The following is an 11,979-nucleotide window of genomic DNA, read 5'->3' as shown; positions in this document are numbered from 1 at the left end:
GCAGCTCATTAAGTTGCATGACTAAAATCTTGCAAAACACAAAATGTACTATTGCTTTTTTATATGGTTACAATAATAAAATAAAACCAACTACATGAAACATATGCTGGTAGCTTTATTTTATTTTACTGCACAGACAAAGACACAAGGAGATTAACCGAACTAGTTCACTTCTGATGCAACATTTGTGTTTATTACATCGTGTGTGTGTGTGTGTGTGTGTGTGTGTGTGTGTGTGTGTGTGTGTGTGTGTGTGTGTGTGTGTGTGTGTGTGTGTGTGTGTGTGTGTGTGTGTGTGTGTGTGAGTGATTCAGCCTCCAATACTATTAAAAGATTTTACCATATACTGTGATTTCCATTAACAAGTTATACTGTCATAAACTACAACTATGCCTGCCAGTGACTTTGTGAGGTCATTAGACTTACTTAGAGCTTTTTATTCTCATTGTGCATTTTCTTGGGTAGCTGGACCACAAAGGTAAAGTAAGAAGAAGAGAAACCAATATACAACGAAGGCGGAAAATAAATAAATAAATAAATAATTAAATAAATATAATAAAATAAAAAACAGTGTATATGTATACATATGTGAGTGGAACTATATACATGGTGTATGTGTAGGAAACATTGAAACAGACTGGGACCAAAATAATTGCACATGAGCCAAAAATATTGCACATTAAAACAAATATTTACCAAATCTGGAAAACAGAGTATTGAGAAAACATATTTCTGCTGAGACATTTGGATGGTACAGTCAAAATTTAAGGATACTTGCTTAAGTTTAAACCAAGCATTTACTTTGAATGTGGCGTGGTTGTTGGTTTTGGTTTCAGTATTTCAGAAAGCACTGATCCACTGGCATTTCCCACACAGTCATCTGTAAGAGAAAATATCCAGTAAACGGAGGTTCTTCAGAAGAAAATGTGTTGCTGATATCAAAGGTCAGAGGAAGAAGGCCAGACTGCTTCAAGGTGAAAAGAAAGCAACAGTAACTCCAAGAAGGAAACCACATCGGATGCAACTTCTGTTAACTGAAGTATATATATACATATATTATTCCCCGCTCGCCCCTGCGGGCGGTCAATCCTTCAAGCTCGGGTCCTTTACCAGAGGCCTGGGAGCTTGAGGGGATCTTAGCTGTTCCTAGGACTGCGCTCTTCTGGACAGAGATCTCTGATGTTGTTCCCAGGATCTGCTGGAGCCACTAGCCTAGCTTGGGAGTCACTGCAAATGACTCCCAAGCTATATATACATATGTATGTGTATATACACATACATATACATATATATATATACACATATCAGTTGGTGGCATGCAGTCTGACTTCATCACATTTTAGTACCTGCTCAGATCTCTTCGAAGCCCGGCCAAGCAGGCACCATTTAGTACCAAGTACCAGGTACTGTGACATAATGGAAAACCCTGAAAACTGTGGCAAACTGTGGCGAGTCGATCTGATTAATTACTAATGTAAAAGGGGCTTTTTGAGACAGTGGTCTTGGTGCAGTTACAAATGAATTTCAGAGCAGTTCATTTATGGTATAGATTAACCATGACAGAGACACACAACCATTAACCTCTTTATGAATTAGAAAAAAGAGATGCTAAATCTTGTCATATTATGATTCTTTTTCAAATGCATTAGATTAGTGCTATCACTACAGGGGACAATGCTGCAGCCTTATTTGGTCTTGAGCTGCACGTTTACAAGGAAAGAGGATGATGCTTTTCCTTCTTTTACTTTAAACAAAACATCTCAGTTCAGTTCTATTCTCTGACACACTGTGGACATTTTCAGATTTGGTAGAAACTCTATCAAGATTTTATTCACAGCAAAAAAAAAGTGTACAGTATCTATTTCATCTACTGGCATCCATAAGCTCCTCATACAATGTACAAATTTTCACATTTACTATTTGACAAAAAAAGGAAAAAATATTAAGGAAGTTATTTATTTTGCTTTGGAAAAAAATTGTTTTAATGATTGAATGTTATGTCTGATTAATTTCTGAATTCTCAGACTGGTCCGGTGTGCAGGCCAAAATATGGGTATAAAAAGATGAATTCAGTTCCATGGCTTTGACTTTTAGTTTTTAACAAGTTTTTGCCAGATTTAAAAACAATATTTGTGCTTTCCTGTTATTAATGACTGCTGGTCTAATAAATGTTTTAAGCATTGTATCAGTATGATTTGTATTCATTCTAATACACAAAACTATTTATACAATTTTTTGCACAATTTGTTGGTTTGATAAATTAATCTTGGAACACTCCTGTGAGTAAAGCTGGCATACAAACATGAAATCACTTTAAATACAAGAAAAGGATCTTTTATAAAACCCACTGAGCCTGGACATAAACCCAAAGCTACATGAGAGTTTCTTAAAAACAGGTATATGAGATGAATAAACTCCTAGAGAGAAAAAATGTAACAAAGTTTGATTTACCAAATCTGTTATGAACTAAACAATAGTAGTAAAGCACTCCCGGATCTCTCGAGTGATCACTGAACAAGCTTTTCTTCTTTTCATCGTGGAAACATTCACGTGATCTTTTGTTTTGTTTTGTTTTTGCATTTGTTTTGCTGTAGTCTGATGTGACTATGTGTTTCACATTCATTCACATTGCTTTTTCTGTAATCGGGTGTCATTACACTAACTACAGTACTAGTGATGCTGTGATAAAACCCTGTGAATATGTCGAATCTGTCCGGCCAATTGCTTCGCCAAAACACAGATCACACAAAGCCCCATTCAACAGCTCATTTGGAAATACTGACATCTGCTGGTCATTCACTCTACAACAGCCCTGCTGTGATATATCAGTGAGTATGTGAACGTTAATCATGTATCAATTGCAGAATACCCGTATGAGTATGAGGTCCAGTGTGTGTGTGTGTGTGTGTGTGTGTGTGTGTGTGTGTTTATGAAACAACCCATCCACTCTACGATTGTTTTGCGAAGATGTCACATGCTCACAAAATGCTGATAATTTTAACATTTTTAGTGGCTCCATAATGTGCTTGCATTCTCCTCGGAATCACCTCAGACCCAGATCACATAAAACACTGCCTGGAATTCTGTAATGTGTTTTCAAAAGCTTGAATGACATAACGAGGGAGTAACGTTGTTTAAGAGAAAGGGGGCTTCGGTTGTACTTGGTTAAATGACATTCTGAAGAACGACAAAGGCCTCGACACAGACGTAACTTCCCTACTAACTAAACAATTTAGAACGAAAGAAGCCCCCTGCGTACTCACATTATGATGAGTGTAGAATGGATGTTTTCACAGCAGGTATGGACAAGCATATGATCACAGCTACCAACATTTTCCCAGTATTACTATTTGTGTCACTTAAAGCACATTATGTCAGTTTGTTTAAGAAGCAGGGTTGCAGCCATTTCATTATGATGTCACTCTCAAAGATCACAGAGCAGATCACATAGCATTTGTAGAATCAAGAGATCTGGTACAAAGACGTGCATGTGGTGTCTTATTGCACCCCAAAATGATATGTGGCGGGATCTTTTAGTGGTTTTTGTACAGCGGATCAGTTAATTTGTGCGTGCATACCACCCCAAATGTACCTTGCATTCAAGAAAGACCTCAACTGTTACTGGAACATATGGCTCAGCTAAAATGCAGGTCCAGGTTTACAGGCCAGCTGTATTTCTGCTACGTGCACATGGAATTGACACTTCATTGCATATACATTTGCCTCCCGTTCCTTTTGTTGTTTTAGGTTAATACTTTAAAAGGCGATTTAAAAAAATTAAATAACGTGAGAGTTATGTCAGGTGGAATTGTATGTGTGTGAAAGCTGTACATTTCTCCTCAAATCAATGTTTTGATTCAGTGTGTCAACCCATGTGGTACTTTAAATTACACAAATGAAGGTTTAGAGTGCTGCAGTCTAGTAGGTATTGACTCAAGCAAGATTTAAAAAGCATTACAAGTTGATCATGACCCTAATTCAGAAAGCATTAATTTTTTCCTGCAAAAGAACACAACCTCCAGGCTTTTTCAGCATTGTCAGTTTGTGCAAAGAATCATTTTCCACTACATGTACAACAGGTGAAAAACAAATTAAAATAAACACATTAAACCTCCCAAGTGTTTTTTGTTTAATTGCTATTATTTTTCATTTCCTAAAGATTAATTGAAAGGTCCATGGAGTTTGGAGGGTGAGGACCCAGGAAACCGCAACAAGGAGGAGAGGGACAGAAAATGGCAAGTCGCAAAGGAGGCCTTGGAGACCATGATGAAAATGTCCACCTCACTCAGGCTTTTTGCTTTAGACTTTCCATTCTGGACCAATCTATGTGCAGAAATGTGCCTAAAACCCTGAAAACTGTTAAACTTACCACAGATATTCACTTAGTGTCTATAATAACAACATTTAATAGTTTCATGAATTGTGTTCATCTCATACCCAAACCACCTTTATCAAATTCTACTCTAAATTCTGCTCTAATACAATACCAGTACTCATGACCAGAGTGCACAAATGCAACATTGTTTTTTCATACTTGACAACACAATAAAACACAAGAAAAATCAGAATATGTTTGAGATTAGGATTTTTATTTGATGGTAAATCAATTTTCTTAAAATTTCATTTTGTTTTACTTTGATGCTATAATGGATGATTTTAAAATTCAGTTAAATCTAAGATTATATAGCATCGCAGCAAAACAAGAGTCTCCTCAAGGTGCTTTATAATGTAAGGTGAAAACCCTACAGTATTAGCAGGAAAATACCCAACAATCAAAAGATCCCCTTTGAGCAAGCACTAGGCGACAGTGGGGAGAAAAAACTCCCTTTTAACAGGAAGAAACCTCCAGCAGAACCAGGCTCAAGAGGGGGCGGCCATCTGCTGCGACCGGTTGGGGGTGATGGAGAGACAATATAGGGAGACAAGATGAAATATACTTCTGTTGGCCAATTACATTGTTTTTGAATAAATTATTAAATGCTTCGAGATCTTTAAAGAAGCATTGTAGTGTGTGTGTGTGTGGGGGGGTTGCAGCTGGTCTTTTAGTCATCGCTGCTGCCCCTACAGCAGCTCCTAAACGGCTTCATTAAAGCTTTTCCCACTGCTCGAAAGAACCTTGTAATTTTAGACTTCAGTGGGGGATTGAGTACAACCTCAATAATCATGTCCAGGAGATCCAGAAAAAGTTCATCAAAAGTGTAATCATCTGGTGTAAGAGCCGAATGTACAAACTGATCTGCAGAGTCAAGCTCCTTTATAAGGGCCTTACTCATTTTCTTTAGCATCCGCCGTTTGTTATTTTTAAGAGCACTCAGATATCCTGGGATTCTGACCTTATCTAGAAGCAGATCTGTAAGACGCCTGGTGATCGCTTCGTAATTTTCTATATTCAGATAGTTTGTGTCGAAAAGACATTTCTCCAGGAGCTCATCTAACAGACAGTTACTGAAGTCTCTGACAATTTTCTCAGACTCCTCCTGTAAGTTTTCAGAGGTTGATGGCTGACTTTGAGCTTCTGTAAGCCCAGCTTCAGTGATTGGTTCAGGCTCAGGGCTGTTTTCTGGGGGTGGGCCCTGCTCTAGTACACTCACGCAGGAGACTGTTTCATTTTTGGGAGGACAATCTGGACGTGACTCTGGTTCAGACAGTCTGTCATTTTCTTTTTGCTCTGTTGGAGTCAGTGCTCTTAAAATCACATCCTGGATGTCTCCCACGGCACCAGAAATCTTGTCACTTTGAACAGTTTGATCCAAAGCATCATTCTCTAACCACAGAAGAGTGTTTTGCAAAAACTTTTGCACTGAGTCTTCTACAGTCACATAGAGGACCTCGGGCGAAAAGGGTAACTCATCTGTTGGCTCTGCAGACCTAGAGATGACAGAGTCTGAAAGACATTTTCCTGATAGCATCACAGGGAGTACATATCTTTCAGTTGACTGGAGATGGTCATACACTTTATCTGTCAACTCCCTGGAAAACATCTCAATTTCCTTTATCTTTTCCAGGGGGTTCCAGATACGGTTCAAATGTTCTGGCCCGTTTAATTTATTAAACATTTGTTCAAGAACAGGTTTGATGGTGTTATAATCAACTGGGGAAGAACTCTTAAACATGCTATCCATCACTGGTGTGTTTACATAGCTACAAAAAGAACTGTAGCTGTCCATACAATCTGCTCTCTGATCATCAAGAGACTTGACCGGTTCGTGGAGACAGATGAAGAACCTTTTGTTTTTCTTCACCAGGTGTTTTATCTCTCTGATCATTTTGTAAAACTGCTTTTTGGCAAAAGCGCAGAAGTGGTCTTTGTGCAGCTTTTGGTCATTGCTTTTTCTGGATGGGATGCATGACGTGAAAAAGTTTTTCACCTTTTGGATATTTAACTGCACATTAAAAGCAGATTCGCGTGAGTCACATTTCTCACTAGATGTGACATCTTCACCATCAAAAGACTGCAGATTATCAATTATTGTGATTACAATGTCAGCTGCAGCTATTTCTGCTGGCGTGCTGGGACGCTGGAGACTTTCAGCTGTCTCAGCATCTGTGCACTTCTCTATTTCTGTGTCATCTTCGGCATTCGAATACTTCAGAGTGTCAAGTATTGCACTGACAACATCAGCCACGATCACTTCACCTGTGGTGCTGGAACGACTTTCCGCCATCTCTCCAGTTTCACTTTCTTTTATCTCTACAGGCGTCATGTCATTTTCATCCTTATTGTCCTCTGTGATTCCTGTGTCTGTGCTCCATTTGGTGAGAGCGCTGCTCACCTCCTCAACAACCATTGCCTTCTCAGAGATCTTTGATTCAGTACTCTCTGAATTAGACGGGCTAGGGGAACTAGCTGCGCCGCCCTTTGACATGCACTGGCTGCTTAGCTTACCTGCACATTTTTCCAAACACGAGGCTGCGTGAGAGACCATGCGTCGAAGGTTTTTTGTGGTTGTCATTTTTCCACTGACATAAACGGCAGGATCTGACCGTAAATCCGGGTTGTTCAAGAGTAGAGTCACAGCTGAGTCGACCTTTTCTGCGATCTCCAATTCAATCAGTTTTGTCAGCTTCTTACTGGACTGACAGTTTTCATGGGGGATGTTAAGAGCGATGCCAATGCTGGTTGAAAGAGAGTCTCCCAGCGACGGAGCTATTTTTGCCACAGGTATGCTGATACCTGTTTGGGACAATTCGTCTGTCATTAACTCCTGAAGTGTGGGAAGTGCAGATTTCAGGATGCCGCTAGAAACTATCTGAATGATTTCGATTATCATATCAGCCAGTAATGCTTGGAGATCAGAGTCCCAGATTCCCTGTTCAATCATTCCCCATTGTACCTGGGAGAACTGATCGAAACACTTGGTTATAGCTGGTAAAATATGCTCGGGAATAATGGGGATAGAGCCTGTAGTCTGAAATTCAGCCATTGTGGACGTTTCTGTTTCAGTAAAATTATTTGAAGGACTTTGAAAATCTAAGATTCTAGAGTGCGAAGATCGCGGTCTGTACATCTCATTTACTTAACGCTAAGTAGATTGTGAGTCCTGGCGGGTTCTATATATAGGCTCAGTTGACTGTAACGTCACGGGCACGTCAAAGCGTTCGCTTACGTCACAGTCAGGCGATCAAAGCGTTCGCTACTTCACGTCACACGCATGCGCACTGTCTGTGTTTTGAACTCCCACGCACAGGCTTCCCGACTTAAACCGCTAATAAATTCTTACATACACATCGTGTTGGTGTAAAATACAGTATCTGGAAGCGAAAGGACATTTAGCCTCGTTATTTACTCTCTTAAAATGCACAACACCCATATATAAAGTAACCGCGTGCGGCATTTTAAGAGAGTAAATATTGACTCAAGCAAGATTTAAAAAGCATTACAAGTTGATCATGACCCTAATTCAGAAAGCATTAATTTTTTCCTGCAAAAGAACACAACCTCCAGGCTTTTTCAGCATTGTCAGTTTGTGCAAAGAATCATTTTCCACTACATGTACAACAGGTGAAAAACAAATTAAAATAAACACATTAAACCTCCCAAGTGTTTTTTGTTTAATTGCTATTATTTTTCATTTCCTAAAGATTAATTGAAAGGTCCATGGAGTTTGGAGGGTGAGGACCCAGGAAACCGCAACAAGGAGGAGAGGGACAGAAAATGGCAAGTCGCAAAGGAGGCCTTGGAGACCATGATGAAAATGTCCACCTCACTCAGGCTTTTTGCTTTAGACTTTCCATTCTGGACCAATCTATGTGCAGAAATGTGCCTAAAACCCTGAAAACTGTTAAACTTACCACAGATATTCACTTAGTGTCTATAATAACAACATTTAATAGTTTCATGAATTGTGTTCATCTCATACCCAAACCACCTTTATCAAATTCTACTCTAAATTCTGCTCTAATACAATACCAGTACTCATGACCAGAGTGCACAAATGCAACATTGTTTTTTCATACTTGACAACACAATAAAACACAAGAAAAATCAGAATATGTTTGAGATTAGGATTTTTATTTGATGGTAAATCAATTTTCTTAAAATTTCATTTTGTTTTACTTTGATGCTATAATGGATGATTTTAAAATTCAGTTAAATCTAAGATTATATAGCATCGCAGCAAAACAAGAGTCTCCTCAAGGTGCTTTATAATGTAAGGTGAAAACCCTACAGTATTAGCAGGAAAATACCCAACAATCAAAAGATCCCCTTTGAGCAAGCACTAGGCGACAGTGGGGAGAAAAAACTCCCTTTTAACAGGAAGAAACCTCCAGCAGAACCAGGCTCAAGAGGGGGCGGCCATCTGCTGCGACCGGTTGGGGGTGATGGAGAGACAATATAGGGAGACAAGATGAAATATACTTCTGTTGGCCAATTACATTGTTTTTGAATAAATTATTAAATGCTTCGAGATCTTTAAAGAAGCATTGTAGTGTGTGTGTGTGTGTGTGGGGGGGGGGGGGGGGGGGTGCAGCTGGTCTTTTAGTCATCGCTGCTGCCCCTACAGCAGCTCCTAAACGGCTTCATTAAAGCTTTTCCCACTGCTCGAAAGAACCTTGTAATTTTAGACTTCAGTGGGGGATTGAGTACAACCTCAATAATCATGTCCAGGAGATCCAGAAAAAGTTCATCAAAAGTGTAATCATCTGGTGTAAGAGCCGAATGTACAAACTGATCTGCAGAGTCAAGCTCCTTTATAAGGGCCTTACTCATTTTCTTTAGCATCCGCCGTTTGTTATTTTTAAGAGCACTCAGATATCCTGGGATTCTGACCTTATCTAGAAGCAGATCTGTAAGACGCCTGGTGATCGCTTCGTAATTTTCTATATTCAGATAGTTTGTGTCGAAAAGACATTTCTCCAGGAGCTCATCTAACAGACAGTTACTGAAGTCTCTGACAATTTTCTCAGACTCCTCCTGTAAGTTTTCAGAGGTTGATGGCTGACTTTGAGCTTCTGTAAGCCCAGCTTCAGTGATTGGTTCAGGCTCAGGGCTGTTTTCTGGGGGTGGGCCCTGCTCTAGTACACTCACGCAGGAGACTGTTTCATTTTTGGGAGGACAATCTGGACGTGACTCTGGTTCAGACAGTCTGTCATTTTCTTTTTGCTCTGTTGGAGTCAGTGCTCTTAAAATCACATCCTGGATGTCTCCCACGGCACCAGAAATCTTGTCACTTTGAACAGTTTGATCCAAAGCATCATTCTCTAACCACAGAAGAGTGTTTTGCAAAAACTTTTGCACTGAGTCTTCTACAGTCACATAGAGGACCTCGGGCGAAAAGGGTAACTCATCTGTTGGCTCTGCAGACCTAGAGATGACAGAGTCTGAAAGACATTTTCCTGATAGCATCACAGGGAGTACATATCTTTCAGTTGACTGGAGATGGTCATACACTTTATCTGTCAACTCCCTGGAAAACATCTCAATTTCCTTTATCTTTTCCAGGGGGTTCCAGATACGGTTCAAATGTTCTGGCCCGTTTAATTTATTAAACATTTGTTCAAGAACAGGTTTGATGGTGTTATAATCAACTGGGGAAGAACTCTTAAACATGCTATCCATCACTGGTGTGTTTACATAGCTACAAAAAGAACTGTAGCTGTCCATACAATCTGCTCTCTGATCATCAAGAGACTTGACCGGTTCGTGGAGACAGATGAAGAACCTTTTGTTTTTCTTCACCAGGTGTTTTATCTCTCTGATCATTTTGTAAAACTGCTTTTTGGCAAAAGCGCAGAAGTGGTCTTTGTGCAGCTTTTGGTCATTGCTTTTTCTGGATGGGATGCATGACGTGAAAAAGTTTTTCACCTTTTGGATATTTAACTGCACATTAAAAGCAGATTCGCGTGAGTCACATTTCTCACTAGATGTGACATCTTCACCATCAAAAGACTGCAGATTATCAATTATTGTGATTACAATGTCAGCTGCAGCTATTTCTGCTGGCGTGCTGGGACGCTGGAGACTTTCAGCTGTCTCAGCATCTGTGCACTTCTCTATTTCTGTGTCATCTTCGGCATTCGAATACTTCAGAGTGTCAAGTATTGCACTGACAACATCAGCCACGATCACTTCACCTGTGGTGCTGGAACGACTTTCCGCCATCTCTCCAGTTTCACTTTCTTTTATCTCTACAGGCGTCATGTCATTTTCATCCTTATTGTCCTCTGTGATTCCTGTGTCTGTGCTCCATTTGGTGAGAGCGCTGCTCACCTCCTCAACAACCATTGCCTTCTCAGAGATCTTTGATTCAGTACTCTCTGAATTAGACGGGCTAGGGGAACTAGCTGCGCCGCCCTTTGACATGCACTGGCTGCTTAGCTTACCTGCACATTTTTCCAAACACGAGGCTGCGTGAGAGACCATGCGTCGAAGGTTTTTTGTGGTTGTCATTTTTCCACTGACATAAACGGCAGGATCTGACCGTAAATCCGGGTTGTTCAAGAGTAGAGTCACAGCTGAGTCGACCTTTTCTGCGATCTCCAATTCAATCAGTTTTGTCAGCTTCTTACTGGACTGACAGTTTTCATGGGGGATGTTAAGAGCGATGCCAATGCTGGTTGAAAGAGAGTCTCCCAGCGACGGAGCTATTTTTGCCACAGGTATGCTGATACCTGTTTGGGACAATTCGTCTGTCATTAACTCCTGAAGTGTGGGAAGTGCAGATTTCAGGATGCCGCTAGAAACTATCTGAATGATTTCGATTATCATATCAGCCAGTAATGCTTGGAGATCAGAGTCCCAGATTCCCTGTTCAATCATTCCCCATTGTACCTGGGAGAACTGATCGAAACACTTGGTTATAGCTGGTAAAATATGCTCGGGAATAATGGGGATAGAGCCTGTAGTCTGAAATTCAGCCATTGTGGACGTTTCTGTTTCAGTAAAATTATTTGAAGGACTTTGAAAATCTAAGATTCTAGAGTGCGAAGATCGCGGTCTGTACATCTCATTTACTTAACGCTAAGTAGATTGTGAGTCCTGGCGGGTTCTATATATAGGCTCAGTTGACTGTAACGTCACGGGCACGTCAAAGCGTTCGCTTACGTCACAGTCAGGCGATCAAAGCGTTCGCTACTTCACGTCACACGCATGCGCACTGTCTGTGTTTTGAACTCCCACGCACAGGCTTCCCGACTTAAACCGCTAATAAATTCTTACATACACATCGTGTTGGTGTAAAATACAGTATCTGGAAGCGAAAGGACATTTAGCCTCGTTATTTACTCTCTTAAAATGCACAACACCCATATATAAAGTAACCGCGTGCGGCATTTTAAGAGAGTAAATATTGACTCAAGCAAGATTTAAAAAGCATTACAAGTTGATCATGACCCTAATTCAGAAAGCATTAATTTTTTCCTGCAAAAGAACACAACCTCCAGGCTTTTTCAGCATTGTCAGTTTGTGCAAAGAATCATTTTCCACTACATGTACAACAGGTGAAAAACAAATTAAAATAAACACATTAAACCTCCCAA

This window comes from Rhamphochromis longiceps, linkage group LG20 (genome assembly GCF_057381845.1).
Source record: "Rhamphochromis longiceps isolate RC_006_pf linkage group LG20, R_longiceps_female_GT1.1, whole genome shotgun sequence".
Classification (NCBI taxonomy): domain Eukaryota; kingdom Metazoa; phylum Chordata; class Actinopteri; order Cichliformes; family Cichlidae; genus Rhamphochromis; species Rhamphochromis longiceps.
Note: the sequence above shows the minus strand (reverse complement) of the source record.